Source organism: Rhineura floridana, chromosome 2 (genome assembly GCF_030035675.1).
Source record: "Rhineura floridana isolate rRhiFlo1 chromosome 2, rRhiFlo1.hap2, whole genome shotgun sequence".
Taxonomy (NCBI): domain Eukaryota; kingdom Metazoa; phylum Chordata; class Lepidosauria; order Squamata; family Rhineuridae; genus Rhineura; species Rhineura floridana.
In genome coordinates, this window is record NC_084481.1 from 20,541,942 (window position 1) to 20,557,906 (window position 15,965).

At 43.0% G+C, this 15,965-nt stretch overlaps 1 long non-coding RNA gene across 1 annotated transcript; it reads left to right on the plus strand.

Annotated features, from left to right (window-relative positions):
* The first annotated feature begins 309 nt into the window (after nucleotides 1–309).
* LOC133376277 (uncharacterized) lies at nucleotides 310–15,346 on the plus strand. Its single transcript, XR_009760439.1, has 3 exons — nucleotides 310–2,984; nucleotides 8,756–8,851; nucleotides 14,858–15,346. It is a non-coding gene; the product is annotated as an uncharacterized LOC133376277 (long non-coding RNA).
* The last annotated feature ends 619 nt before the right edge of the window (nucleotides 15,347–15,965 follow it).

Here is a 15,965-nt window from a genome sequence, read left to right on the forward strand (position 1 = left end):
CCCAATGGAGGGCTGTAGAAAGTGGAGTCCCTCAAGGATCGGTATTGGGACCTGTACTTTTCAACTTGTTCATTAATGACCTAGAATTAGGAGTGAGCAGTGAAGTGGCCAAGTTTGCTGACGACACTAAATTGTTCAGGGTTGTTAAAACAAAAAGGGATTGCGAAGAGCTCCATAAAGATCTCTCCAAACTGAGTGAATGGGCGGAAAAATGGCAAATGCAATTCAATATAAACAAGTGTAAAATTATGCATATTGGAGCAAAAAATCTGAATTTCACATATACGCTCATGGGGTCTGAACTGGCGGTGACCGACCAGGAGAGAGACCTCGGGTTGTAGTGGACAGCACGATGAAAATGTCGACCCAGTGTGCAGCAGCTGTGAAAAAGGCAAATTCCATGCTAGCGATAATTAGGAAAGGTATTGAAAATAAAACAGCCGATCTCATCATGCCGTTGTATAAATCTATGGTGCGGCCGCATTTGGAATACTGTGTACAGTTCTGGTCGCCTCATCTCAAAAAGGATATTATAGAGTTGGAAAAGGTTCAGAAGAGGGCAACCAGAATGATCAAGGGGATGGAGCGACTCCCTTACGAGGAAAGGTTGCAGCATTTGGGGCTTTTTAGTTTAGAGAAAAGGCAGGTCAGAGGAGACATGATAGAAGTGTATAAAATTATGCATGGCATTGAGAAAGTGGATAGAGAAAAGTTCTTCTCTCTCTCTCATAATACTAGAACTCGTGGCCATTCAAAGAAGCTGAATGTTGGAAGATTCAGGACAGACAAAAGGAAGTACTTCTTTACTCAGCGCATAGTTAAACTATGGAATTTGCTCCCACAAGATGCAGTAATGGCCACCAGCTTGGATGGCTTTAAAAGAAGATTAGACAAATTCATGGAGGACAGGGCTATCAATGGCTACTAGCCATCATGGCTGTGCTCTGCCACCCTAGTCAGAGGCAGCATGCTTCTGAAAAGCAGTCGCCAGAAGCCTCAGGAGGGGAGAGTGTTCTTGCACTCGGGTCCTACTTGCGGGCTTCCCCCAGGCACCTGGTTGGCCACTGTGAGAACAGGATGCTGGACTAGATGGGCCACTGGCCTGATCCAGCAGGCTCTTCTTATGTTCTTATGTTCTTATGTACATCATTGCACTGGGAAAAAGGCCATCAAGGTGGAGAACAAACAACATTTTAAAAAGAGCCCACTTGGACAAGGGAATGCTCTGAAGAAGAAAACATCCATCAGTGCAGATGAGGAGATGCCCAGGGCTCTTGTGAGTTTGTGAGGGGAGGGGGATGGAAGATCGGAGGCTTAGTAGGTTCTTGGGCATCTGTGGCTTTTGCAAATTAGGAGGGCCTCAATGAGAAGAAGCCAAGTCCTTTTTGAAATCATGTAAAGCCTCAAGGAAAGCTCCTTTTCTCATCTTCTCTTCATCTCTGTTCTAGGTTCTCAAAGCTCCAAAACATCTTCTTCAAGAAAATAAGCAGCAACCAAGATCCTGTGCTTTATAGGAAGGGAAAAATGGGCCTGGAATATTGTACACTTCAGTAAAAGTAATAAAATATGTCCCAAGGAAAATCGATGAGCCATAGTAACATTCTCCTCTATTTAAAAATGATACCATCTAAGCGGGGGGGGGGAGGCCATGTGCAATTTTGAAAACATATCTGAAGCTGCTGTGAGGCTCAAAATATCCTTCCTATAAAGTGCAATGTTCTGGAGACTCTGCCAGTCAAGGAGAAGATCCATTGCTGCAGGTGAGATGTCCAGTGCTCTTTGGAAACTTTGCAGAGAGGAAATGGAGGATTTTCCCCATTGGTGGAAACATGGGATGCCAGAGTACTACACTTTGATCTCATCACTTTTTAAGTTCTGCAGTGTCTGTGTACAATTGTAGAACATTATGCCATGTGGGCTAGTTCTGCAGTTCCATTTCCATTAAAACCAGTGAGGGAAGGATGCCTGGGGTATGTCAAGCAAGCAATAGGGATGTCCACCCCTAACTGACTCCACAGTTTCCAGAGTAACCAGGATGAGATCAAGAACCTGAGTGCCATTTCAGGTTTTTTGCTTAACAGAAGAACATGATGGACTAAACCATCTGGAGCTTGCATCTCTCAAAGCACAGGTAATAGAGGCAATGGTGATGAGTGAGGTGTTCTGAGATGTTATGCAGAGGGCCCCTTACTTTCCTTGCTTGGGACACACTTGCCTCTATACTTGTTTGAAAACTGTTTCCATGTTCCATGTATAAGCCCTTCAGTGACAATGGGTGGCTGGGGAGATTGAGTCAGATGCCAGAGTAACCTTTTCTCCTTGCAGACCTCAACGCTGTTCTTGAAGCGTCTCTGCACAGTTGTAAGATATTATGCCAGACGGGCTGGTTCTGCAGCTCCATTCCCATCCAGAGCCAGCGTAGGAAGGATGCCTGGGGCATGTCAAACTAGACTCCCCTAACTGTTTGGCTCCCTCTCAAATTCTAGAAAAAAACAGGATGAGGGGTTGGACCTCAACTTTATTAGCACGGTCTCAGGGGTTTGCCTTGAGACCGCACAAAGAAGTGTGAAACACCTGGACCTTTCCTATTCAAAGGCCCAATTAATGGAGGTCATAGTAGTGAGTCATGTTGTGCAGAGGGCTGCTTACTTTTCTCACTTGGGACACTCTTGTCTGAAACCAATTCCATGTTCCAGGAAGATGACTTTCAGTGACCACAAATGGCTTGGAGAATAGAGTCAGGTGCCAGCGGAACCTCTTCTCTTTGCAGCCCTAAGCACTGTTCCCACAAAAGGACAAGCTCCTGTCAGTCTGGTAGAGCTGGCCCAGCTGTGAGCATCTCTTGTAACTTCCAGAACTGGGATTCGGGAGAGGATCTGGACTTGGTCAGCACAGTCTCATTTTTTTGCCTAGATAATCTAAATAACGGATGTGACCAACTGCAGCTTCTGTATTTGAAAGCCCAATTGATGGAGGCCATAGCGGTGAGTGAGATGCTATGCAGAGGACTCCTTACTGTACTTGTCTGAAAAACTTAGATTTGCCTTATTCTTGTCTGAACATGGTTTCCATGGTCCAGGAATAAGGCCTTCAGGAACAATGGGTGGTTGGAGAAACTGAGTGGGGTACAAGGGGAACCTCTTCTCTTTGAAGCCCTAATCTCTACTCCTGCCAAAGGACAGGCTGCTGTCAATCTGGTAGAGCTGGCCCAGCAACTAGCACGTTTTGTCAAATTAACAAGAACACAGCATGGGTAGTGTGCAGAAATGCTGTGTACAGGTATATGTTTGATGCTATGAAAAAGATTTCTGTGACCTGTGTTGGTATCAGAGTGGGCTATCAAAATTAGAGGCCTTGACCGGTTACTGTAAGCATTGGCCTTGTGGGAGGTGCGAGGACAAAATTGGAGAACTCCACTCAACTCTGCCCATACATTTAAGCCTCCACTTGTCCTAGGACTAGAGTCTTGTGTCGTGTGCTTGGCAATACATGTTTTCACCATGAACATAAAGACTGAGGGGTGCAGGGGCTAAAATTGTGTGCCACAAGGCAGGAAGATGCTAGAGAGCGGTTACTGGTTATAGCTCATAAGTTCCACCTGGTTTTCAGAATCCAGGAAACCACTTCTAATAGGAGGGTCTCATGTTGACAGGCAGAACAATATGGCTTTGTGTGGCCTATTTATAGACAGGCTTTGCAGGGAAGAAAATCCAGCTACCACATATGGTTCTCTGTTTCCTTCCACGAACTGTACAGAACATAATCAGCAACATAAGACATCTGCTTAGGTAATTGCTAACAGAGGACTCAGCCACCATGTATCTATTGAGAATCTTAACCGAGTGTGTTTCAGAGAAAATACTGGAAAGAGGAGGACCTTGCAGGAGATTTTACCACCTAATCCACATTTGATCAGCATAATCATCCACCATGCACTACTCTTACTCCACTGGCTCTTACTCCATTGGTAGACAGACTTTGAAAGTGCTGGAATGTTATGCAAAATCTCTCCTAACACTGCTGTTGACTAAAATTAAGTACAATCTAAAAGCCCATGAATAAGTGATTGAAGGGATTCATAATTCAAAACAAACAAACAAAAAAATTTAGCAAGCAAAAAGAGAATCTACCACCAAGTAGACTTCCCTCTTCCATCCTAGAGGGAGCCATTCCTTTTCTTCCAAGGACAGCAAATAATTAGTTATTTAATGTAGAATTATTGTAATTTTTGTTATTTATTATTTTCAAAACAAACGTAACATAGTAAAAATAAAATTTGTCACACACAACTTTAGGAAGACAAATTTGTTTAACAGTTTCTTTCTGCCATTCATGTGAACGGTGCATAGACAAATGTTTGCACATCAATAAGTCCAACAAGGGCAATCCAGAAATGTAGTCCAGATCATGGAGTATGTTGTGAGGATGCTTCTATTATTTAAAACTTCATTTGTGTACACAATAAAGTTGTACCAATCTGCAGTAAATGTATGTCTTTGTTTCTTTTAGCATTTGAAGTTTGGGGGTAAACTTTTTCAGACTGAGCGACCTATCACAGTTTAGTATAGCAGTAGTCCCTTTCCCCCCTTTTAAAACTTTCATCCAATGTTGAGAAAAAAACCTCACTAGCTGTTTTTGGGGTGTGTTTCTACCCCAACGCAATTTCCAATGTATGGTGGGATTATATTTTCTCCCCAAGTAATATTAGAGTCTGTGGGGTCAGAAGAAGTGTGCTTGACAATACCCAAGCACCCAGTGCTAGAAACCACTTATTCAGTGGAGGCAGAATTTTCTGTGCAGTAAATGTTTGCACTCCCCCTGCATATTGAATAAACAACATAATTTCTGTTTCTTTAATAAGCTATGGTTTTTATTTTCAATTACAAACAACAAAACTATCTTTTAAAGTAAAAATGTTATGAAAACATTGTAAATTAGAAAAAACTTGATTAGAAAAACTTGATTACAACAAAGAACGAATGTTAACAGTTTTGTGGGGTGTTTTTGAACCCCATTAAGAAACCTGCAAGAAAACTGTCCTTGGTTAAAGAAATGTCCTCAAACATAATTGGTTTGTACCTACTTATTGACACCTCCACACTTAATTTCCACCGTGCTGTGGACCCTGCAACAGAACTTCCTGAAGCTGTTGCACCATCTGCTGGTTGTCTTATTCCGTAGCCTCTTGCACAGGTGGCAGCATCCAATTTTTCAAGAAGTGTAAGATCTTTCTGAAGCCAATGTTCAGCAATGCTGGCAAAGAAGTTGTTCCCAACTACATTCCTACCACTGTAATACCACAGTTCTAGCAGTTTGGTAACAACATTGTAATCAAGCTGGGTTTCCCCTGTCCCTCCAGGATGCTTGCCAAGGTAGATGTTGCCTTTCAAAGAGAATGCTGTAGTTATTTCAAAGTACACCCTACCCAACCCATGAGGGTTTCTTGGAATCAGCTGTGGATGGTTGCAGATTTGTTGCTTCCCTTCCCAGCTTCTCCCAGAAAATGGGGTTTTTATGGGGGGGGGATAACCTGGGCAAAGAAAGGGGTTCCTCTCCTTTGAGGAGTGCTTGGAATCGGCTCTGAATGGATGCAGTTTAGTGACTTTCCATCCTAACCCAGCTCAACTTCTCCCAGAAAATGGTGGTGGAGAGGGGGATAGCCTGGGCAAAGAAAGGGGCTTCTCTCCTTTGAATGCCATAAAGGGGGTGGGAGGGGCTGTTCATATGGCATTTATAATTCCCACCAGTTGTAAAATAAAACTTACATTCTTGTAGAAGCAATTTTTTTTTTATTTCAAGAGCCAAAGATATGTCCTGCAACAGTGGGACCTTAGAGATGTGATTGCAAATTTGTTTACTGCTTTGTCATGTGTTTATGCTTGTTTACTTGAAAGGGGAAATTTGACTCCAGTGCTCTTTGTTGACTTGCCCCTGACCATGAAAAAACCATGGGATGTTTTACTACTCCAATGCGCTAATATTGGATGGGATAGTAATACACCACAATGACAAATTCAATGCATTTCTGGGGCATTTTATGCCCTGGGTGGTTTTTTGTTTCCAGAAGGCAAACGGAAAGTGATGACTAGCTGAAATTTGGGGATGTTGTATGGGTGACAATGGCCTAGAAAGATCCCCTTTTAGCTCTTCTTGTGTGTAAATTTCACAATGAAAATTACCTCAGGGTAGGTTTTTACCCCACAAAACTAAGATTGGAAGCTATAACCAGCATATGGCCAATTAAGGTTTTCAAGTGCAAATCCTCATTTTCCCGTGAACAAGTTTAATAAAGCTAATTGTACTATTCATGCTTTTTTTCTGCCAGTGAGTAGAGCTTGTGAGATTTGTGCCTCAGGTGCTATCTATGAGGGAGGTAGGGGAAGCAGAAGACACAATTTGCTGGTTTTCTTTAGTCCTCAAAATTATTATTATTATTATTATTATTAACATTTGTATGCCACCCCATAGCCAAAGCTCTCTGGGCGGTTTACAACAATTAAAACATTAAAAACAAATACACAAATATACAAATTTAAAAAAACTTAAAAAAAAAACAATTTAAAAACACATGCTAAAATGCCTGGGAGAAGAGGAAAGTCTTGACCTGGCTCCAAAAAGGTAAATGCTGGCACCAGGTGCACCTCATCAACAAGATCATTCCATAATTTGGGGGCCACCACTGAGAAAGCCATCTCTCTTGTTGCCATCCTCCGAGCTTCCCTCGGAGTAGGCACTCGGAGGAGGGCCTTTGATGTGGAGCATAGTGTATGGGTGGGTTCGTGTCGGGAGAGGCGTTCCATCAGGTATTGTGGTCCCAAGTCGTGTAAGGCTTTAAAGGTTAAAACCAGCACTTTGAATCGAGCTCGGAAACATACAGGCAGCCAATGCAAGCGGGCCAGAATCGGTTTTATATGTTCGGACCGTCTGGTTCCTGTTACCGATCTGGCTGCTGCATTTTGCACAAGCTGCAGTTTCCGAACCGTCTTCAAAGGCAGCCCCACGTAGAGTGCATTGCAGTAATCTAACTTGGAGGTTACCAGAACATGGACTACTGAAGCCAGGTTATCCCTGTCCAGATAGGGGCATAGCTGGGCCACCAACCGAAGTTGGTAGAAGGCACTCCGTGCCACCGAGGCTACCTGAGCCTCAAGTGTCAGAGATGGTTCTAGGAGAACCCCTAAGCTACGAACCTGCTCCTTCAGGGGAAGTGCAACCCCATCCAGGACAGGTTGAACATCCACCATCCGATCAGAAGAACCACCCACTAGCAGCATCTCAGTCTTGTCTGGATTGAGCCTCAGTTTATTAGCCCTCATCCAGTCCATTGTTGCAGCCAGACACTGGTTCAGCACATTGACAGCCTCACCTGATGAAGATGAAAAGGAGAAATAGAGCTGCGTGTCATCAACATAAATGTCTTACTCTAGCCCAGATGCTGCTCTATAATATATATTTTTAAAATGTGGATTTGTAAAACTAGCAAGTTAGGAAACAGCATTCAACCCAGCCTTGTGCCTGGCATGTACAGTCCTAGCCACAGGCTGTTATGGTATTATTCAACTAAAACATCACTTGATCTTACTAAATGTTGAAATAGACTTCATCAGACTGGGAGAAAGTCCTCAGAGCTGCTTCCTCCCTCTGATGGAAAGCTTTAATGGTAGGAACGGTGTCTCCATCCTGCTAGACATGCTAGGATTTAGTCAGGCCAGGATCAGAATATTCTCCTTGATGAGGCAATATTTGAATGTGGCTTAATTCATCAATGCTAGCAATGATGCATCAAGAGGTGAGCTCCTTTAGAATTGTTTTGAGATAAACAACTAGTACAAGAGTGGGCAGACTTCAGGCTCACAAGATCCACTTTGCTTTTTACTAGAATCCCATGATCCACCTTTTTCTCTGCTGCTGTCTTTATAACAGAGATTCTTCATAACAGAAAATATATGGTCCAGGCCAGCCTTTTTCAGCTTGAACTGTGAGGGATTTGCTCTTCTGACAATATATATGTAGGCCCTAAGTACATCCTGTCAGAGTGCACTCCCAAAGGCAGAGAAGAAGATAAGTTCTTTGGAGGTTTCTGACCTAGTTTTGCAGGATGTGCCCATGAAAGAGAGGAAGGAGTGGGGATGAAGATCCCCCATTTTCCTTTCCACTAGAATACTTGTGAATTCTCAAATTTGAGGTACCATGTGGCACAGCTGGCCAGGTGTGTTAGGGACTGCAAAATAAAACAACAACATAAAAACCAATTGTCAGGCCAAGGGCAACTCTTTGAGCTACTTCTGCACCAGAAAGATAAGTAAGCTGAAAAGAATGCAATAGCTGTTGCATGCTGCAACACTGCACTATATTAAATGCTTTTATTCCATACATCAGTGAAATAAGATGACAACCTCTGGTCTATGTTCTTGCTTTATATTCCCATTAGTATCAGTTCAGTCTTCCCATAAAACAGACTCTGCTAGCAAGAGACTAGCAACTCATTCAGTTGTATTTTATAATGTTCTTCTCCCCTTCCCCAACAATAGGCCCCATCCCTTGAGCTAAGATGGTGGTAGAGGCATCCAAGGTGGTAAGCAAAGTTAATGTTGTTGGACTCCAACACCCATCAGCCCAAGCCAGCATGGCCAATGGTCAAGGATGGTGTGAGCTGTGGTCAAGCAATATCTTAGAAGACCACAGGTTCCATATCTCTTCCCTGTACCATTAAGTACAGAACAATAAAGCTTTTAACTATTGGTTTCTCCATCAGGGTTGAACATTTATAATGTTGAAGAACTACGGTGAAAGAAGTATCAAGCGGAGAGGAAGATGCTCTCCTGCATGAACATCACACAAGTTGGGAGAGGTAAAAATGTTGCTCTGTGCACCCTAATACTAGATGCTCCCCCATCCGGCCAAATCACTCAAGTGTTGAATAGACTTCCTGTTCCATGTGAGGAGTGAGGGAGGCTTTCTTTATCCTCCTCTGCATCCAGGAAGCACTAGAATGAGCACTGGGGGTTGTCTGTAGAGTGGTGTGAACAGTTACATTAGGATATATAAATGCAATACATGAGATCTCATGCAAATGGCGTTTTCATCCTGCCTTAGGGACATGACAACCTATAAAGATGATTGTGAGAGGGGCTTTAATTATTTACACTGAGAGAGTAATATGGGCAGAAGGGAGACGATCCTTTGTCAAGAATCTTACAGTTTAAGTTGTAGCAGTGCAAGATTTAACGGAGAGTGGGAAGGGAAGGAGGAAAGGCAGAAGCAGGGATCATTTGATGAATATACACCAGTCTAAGTATCCTGTGGCTTAATTTTGGTTGGGGTAAACGACTAAGAAAGGGTAATTGTTTTAGGTGTGTGGGACACTGTTCAATGAACAACAAAGATCATGGAAATGGTGCTTTCAACCTGCCGCTGTAATAATGTCAAATTATGAGGATGATCACAAGGAGGGCTTTAATTATTTACATTGTATATCACTGTATGCAGCCCTTGAGAGAGTAACGTGGGCAGAAAAATCTTGCAGTCTATGTTGTGACAGTGCAAGAGATAATGGAGAGATGGAAGGGGAAGGAGGAAAAGCAGAAGCAGGAATCTTCTGATGAACATACACTAATCTACTTAAGACATCCTTTCCTTTTGTTCAGGGTAGAGGACTAAGATATGTTGTTCGTTTCTTTTTAGCTGTTTGGGGCATTCTTCAATGCAGGGCAAAAAAGATCCTTCCTGAATATAGCCTTGCTGGTAACCTATAGCCCTGACCTCAAAATTATTGAAGCCAGGATCCTCCTTGCCTATTCAATCAGGGATGGAGGTAAGCTACTAGGTTAAGCTTGCTGGGAAGGATGCATTCTTTAAAGTGTCAGCCTTTCTCCAGGATTAAAAGGAGCTTCTGATAGTTCGGGGATTTTTTCCCCACCTCTTCAGGCAAAGGAAATAAAAAATCATGTGAAAGAAGCTTTTCAAACTACAGGTCCCTTCAGGATTGTGGGGTTTTTCTACCCATAGATGGAAATGTCTATCACCCATGGTTCACATGGCACCATCCAGGGACCTCATACCCTTTGCTTTTATCCCATTGTGGATGAAACACTCCCTGCGGTCCTCTCTTCTTCAGGAGACTAGATGTCCGGTCTGGATAATCTATGACCAGGGAGACCCTGCTTCCAATCTCTATTCGAGCCCGAAGATCACTGGGTGATCTTGGTCAGGTCATTATTTCTCAATGCAACATACTTCACAGGATTGTTGGGAAGGTCAGAACCAGTCTGACGTGCTTGGAGGAAGGGTGGGATAAAACCGACAGGAACAATAATAGTCAGATCTACAGTGATGCCCCTATCCCAACTATTTCCTAAATCAAATGAAGCTGATGCAACCAAGTCTCCTTTCATCCATTTAGGGGGTTGGACTTGATGGCCTTATAGGCCCCTTCCAACTCTACTGTTCTATGATTCTATGATATAAGCGGGATTGCTTAAATATCCTTCTGGGGTCTCTTCTCTGACAGGTTGTTTTTGCTGGGCAGTTGCAAATCCTAAAAGTGCTACCCTCAATTCATCTACTCCTTTACCCTCGTGAGGTAAATTGAATGTTATGCACTTCTCCACCAGCTCCTCTCTTTTCATTTTTATGTATTCAGCCATGGTGTTTGAGTTCACTCACTCTTTGCCACACACTCTTTGCCAGTCACTCTCACAAGTAATCTTGTTTTGTTATTTCTGTCTGCCACACCACTGTTAAGGATTCTCTAGTATTCGTACCACTGCTACAGCCAACACCTGTGACATAGTCTCCTTTGTTCGTATCTGGATTCTCTGTTGTTCGTATCCCACCGCTACTGCCACCACCTGTGACGCCCTTCCCTGGCTCTCCCTGTCAGGTTCCTACCTGCACGTGGCTACTGCCTGTCACTAGGCACCACCAGGGACTCCACCAGTCCAGACTGTCCTTTTTTATTGTTTCTCTCCCCGCTCTAGCACAGATCTCAACAGATCCCCCTGCTAGGCAACCACCAGTCACGTCCTAATACTAGTATTCCCAGAGACTCTGAATACTGGTATTGTTATTCTCTTCACCGCTGCCACCATTTGTTACAGTTTCCCTTCAGCCTTGGTCATTACCTTACCCTCCCTTCTGGTCTGTGAAACTCCAGCCAAGGATCAGGCCTTTGGTAAACCAAATTAAGTATTTATTAAAGATAACAAAGCTAACAAGATTAACAAGATTTCTTCTTAAGGCACATAAGCATATGATTTTACTCAATACTAATCCGAACTCCACCCCCCTCCTTCTCCACTCTCTCCTGGCAAACCACTCTCTCAAACCCACCAAACAACCCACTCTTTCTCTTCTCCCCCCAGATTCCACTCTCACTCTTCCTTTTATACGTTCAGCCATTTTAAACACTCAGCCAATCATCTAGCATTCTACTGCCCATTCACTCCCCCTCCTCTTTCACTCCACTTACCATGTATCTTCTAAACAACAACACTTACCATATATACATTAATATAGGAACATCACAATGCCCCTCTCCCAACTATTTCCTAAATCAAATGAAGCTGATGCAACCAAGTCTCCTTTCATCCATTTAGGGGGTTGGACTTGATGGCCTTATAGGCCCCTTCCAACTCTACTGTTCTATGATTCTATGATGGAAGACCTTGATAAATAACCTGAAAAGAACTCTGGCATATTTTCATGTCTACTTTCTGAACTCTTTTTCTTTTCCTTTCTGTTCTTTCTTTTCCTGAGTTCTTCTAAGGTCTCCCAGCACCAGCCTGCCATGAGAACTTGATAAAAGTGGGCAGCTACATCTTGGGAGAGTTTGGAAATCATGTCTGGGGATCTAAAGTTTAGTCCTCTAATCCAGTTCAACCTGCTACTCTCAATGTTCCATCTGTGTGGTGTCCCACTTAGAGCACTGCTTCTTTCTACATACATCAAGAATGAGAATTTATTTCGTGGGATAAAAACAACTAGTCAAGGCATACTATGCAGTGTTTGTCAATAACAATGGGAAAAATGCAATGGTAGCTACGGAAAAGAGTTAAGTACTTGGGGCTCAATACAATTGCAAGTAATGACATCTTGGCAACAGTGTCTCCATTTCCAGAGAGGGAGTCCTCTCTTCTCTGAGGACAATCACCCTTCACATGGGGGTGGGGTGGCTGCCACCTGCTGGCATAGGCAAGAAATTCAAGGCTTTGGGAGGAATGAGCCAAACTCTTGCATGGATTCATGAGGCTCCAGTCCTCCTTTCCTGCCTGTCACATCAGGCAGTGCTTCCCTCGTTCTCTGTCACTACTGTTTTAAAAGTGTTTTTCCTTCCTTTTTTCTGCTATCCTTTGTCTGCCGAGTGTTCTCCAAATGTCCCTAGTTGGTCCCTTTGCCTTTTTTGTCATCTTTCCCTGTTTTTTCTACTCTTTCCTAAAAGTTTTCTCCACCCCACCCCCCAATGTGGCTGTACCTGTGCCCATTATGCAGGTCCCAGGACAGGTTTTTCTCCCTCTCCTTTTCCTCCTTCCTTGCCTTTCTATCAGCTGATTATTATTATATTTTGGTTGAAGGCAAAGTAATGTTCCCTCCTTCTTCAGCCTTGGGGTTTTTTAAAAGTATTTTTTGTCGCTTTACCCTTGGCTTCCCCCCCCCTCTGTATTTCCTCCCTCCCCCATCCACCTCTGTAGTTTTTTGGTGGGAGTTTTTGGTGAGGCTTGTTTCTTTCCCCAGTCTTCCTCCCTTACCTTGCTGTATTCCTACTTTCTCCCCCTTGGGGATACAAGTAAACTTCATTAAATTGGGTTTTAATTCTGTATTGAATCAGTTAATTGGAAGCTACTTAATTATAATATTTGTTTTTAAGTATGGAAATGGAAATGGACTGCCTTCAAGTCGATTCCGACTCATGGCGACCCTATGAATTGGGTTTTCATGGTAAGTGGTATTCAGAAGTGGTTTTACCATTGCCTTCCTCTGAGGCTGAGAGGCAGTGACTGGCCCGAGGTCACCCAGTGAGCTTCATGGCTGTGTGGGGATTCGAACCCTGGTCTCCCAGGTCCTAGTCCAGCACCTTAACCACTACACCACACTGGCTCTCAGTTTTTTAGTATATATACATTAAAAACCTAGTTTTTCCTAAAAATAAAAACCTTGTTTTCTCCTTTGATATTTCCTGTTCCTTCTGCTTCCCTACCCCACTTCATCCACCTGTGGATTTGGAAGTGAAGTGGATCTCTGGGCTGAATCAGTGCCCCATCTTCCCAATTTTGTTTATTGCTGTTGCTCCTCTGCACCCTGGCAATGCATGTGCATACATTGAGGTCATGGCCGCTGCCACTCCTACTTCTTCCTTCTCTCCCAAGGAGTCTGGGTTCCCTGCTTCTACGTCTTCCCCTATCCAGCAGGCTGCGGTACCCGCTGTGCCAGCACCTGTAGCTGAGCAGCGTAAGAAGGCAGAGAAAAAGACTAAGCATCTCAACAAAGGGACCTCCTCCCCTTATACTAGGGAGCAAGCCAAGAATAAGATAAGAGACTCCAGGAGAGCATGTTACCTAAGAGAACACTGTTATACAGCAGCTAAAGCCCTTCCTCATGCTAGGGAGCGAGCAACAGCCTCCCTTTCCAAGGATGACCATCAGAGCACCCTCCGCATTGTTGACCTCTTTGACTCCCCTGTGGGTTCTGAAGGGAGTTTCATGGGCTTGGGCTAACATCTGCCGCCCCAACATACTACCTCCTTAGGAGCATCATTCCTTAGTCTCTGCCTCACAGTTTCTGGCACCATCTCAACCCTCCTTGCAACCCCGCCTTCTCACCCTGTTGTCCCAGATTAGAGATGCTCTGCTGAGGACTCTACTTCCAGGACTAGTAGCTCTGACCCTCCAACATCTGTTGGTTCCGCAACCTCTTCCCTATTTGCCTGCACCGGCTACCTCTTCGAGCCAGCATCATCCTGGGCCTCAGGCTCCTCCTCACTGGCTGCCACTAGTTAGAACATTAAAAGAAATCCCGCATCATTTCATGTCTACTTTCTGTTCTCTCTCTCTCTCTTTCATTTTTTTCTCTGTTTCTATTCTTTGTTCTCTTCAGTTCCAACATACACAGAAGCAAAGTGGCTATCTGTTCATCTCTCATGATTGTAAGTTCTAACAGTGAGCTGTTTCACCTGACACACAAGTACAGCAGGTAGTAAACGCAAATGCCCATCAGAATTCATGGAAGCACCAGTCCTAAACAATCAGTTCTGTTATGGAAGAACCTTGCAAAACATCTCTGAGGCTGCACATCATACTGAACAATTTTTCCAGGCTACAGAAATGGCCCCTCAACATTTTTTCCATAGATGGAAACAGCGGAACAATCCTCAAGAAGTAGTGCAGACACCTTGAAGGCACACCATCCAATAGATACCAACATTACAAAGGCAGAGATAATTGGCTTTGACACAGCATTACTGGAAGAGGTAGATCCCAACTGTGCTAACTTTGTAGGAGTTGGTATTATACAGACAAAATCAACCCAGATTGGTTGTTTGACGTGTCTTGAACCCAACCTATAAGTACAAGTGTATAGATTAATACCCAAACAAGGAAAGAACCAGTAACCAGGAGGTTATGTGAATTGCTTTTGGAACAGTTCTGAACTATAAAAAAATGGTTATGTTCTCTGACTGAACATAGAATAATTGACACAGGATAATACCTATAAGCTGTATAATTGATGTATTGTTTGCAGTCATACAAAACAACACCATGCTCCAAGGTATTGAGGAGACACTCTGGAGAATAGAAGCTGAAACACTGGAAAAGGCTCTTATCTCACTAGCCAATTTAAATATTGATCTCCCAAACTGCAGGCCTGAAGAGGACGAGAGAGATGAGATGACAAGGAAGAAAAAGATTAGAACTGGCAAACACACAAGAAAAGGCCAAAAGCAGAAGAAGCAGTGAACAGGAAGATATTCAGAAGCTCTTGAGTGTCGAAAGCTGATAAGCCTATCTAAATACAGACAATATAAAGATGAGCAGAGTTGTCAATCTCTAAAGTTCTTATCTTCTCTTGTAGAACAAAAGTCTTTATTTCTGTATGCAGAAAAAAGTTATGGTTGAAGTTAAGAAAGAAGTTACCAATAATTAAAGCAAATGTTAATAAAAGAAAAGAATCCTGCAAAGGGCAAATGTTGATGTTAAAAATATGGAAGGATGGAGGAAGACCTGGGGGAAGTGGGGAGAAGGCTATACTATTAGGCCTCCTCTAAAGCAACACTTGACACCAGCTTTGTCCTGCTGCAGCAGTGGAACCTCATCTCCCCGATTCATGGGAGGAGGACAAGGAGAATGGGAGGTGCAGGGAACTGTTTCTACTCCACAGCACTGCTGGTGAACAGCAAAAGACAACAGCAAAAAGTGGTTGTCCTTAGTGGCGTCCTTGGAGGCATGCACAGAGACAAATATAAAAAGATTTATAAACGTACTTCAAGGCTGCCCGTCAAGAACATAGTAACTGTGAACAAGCAAAGAGTCTGACGGTGAAACCCTGATGGCTGACAGCTTAACCTAATAAAAGTTTCTGGCCCATGGAATAATATATTTTGGGAAAACAATAGCTATATTAATTTACTATAGATCTAAAACAAAATAGAGATAATGATTATATGGTGGAGATATTATAAATTAATAAAGGAGTTGAACTATCTAAAATAGAATATAAAAAAGTGAAAGGCTTATGCTATGTTGAAAAGTTGTTTCTGGAGTTGGAAAAAAGAGTATTTAAAAAAGATTTAATGAGTATATATCGGGGACAACTACTATACAATGAATTGACTTTATGGATCATAATTAAAGATGTCAGAGAATTCCACCAGTAATGGAAACTGACTATTCACATTTTTGTCTCGGGTTTGGAATGGAAATCAATCCAGCAAAAACAATCTATATTCACTCACAACAATCTTGTGTTTATTT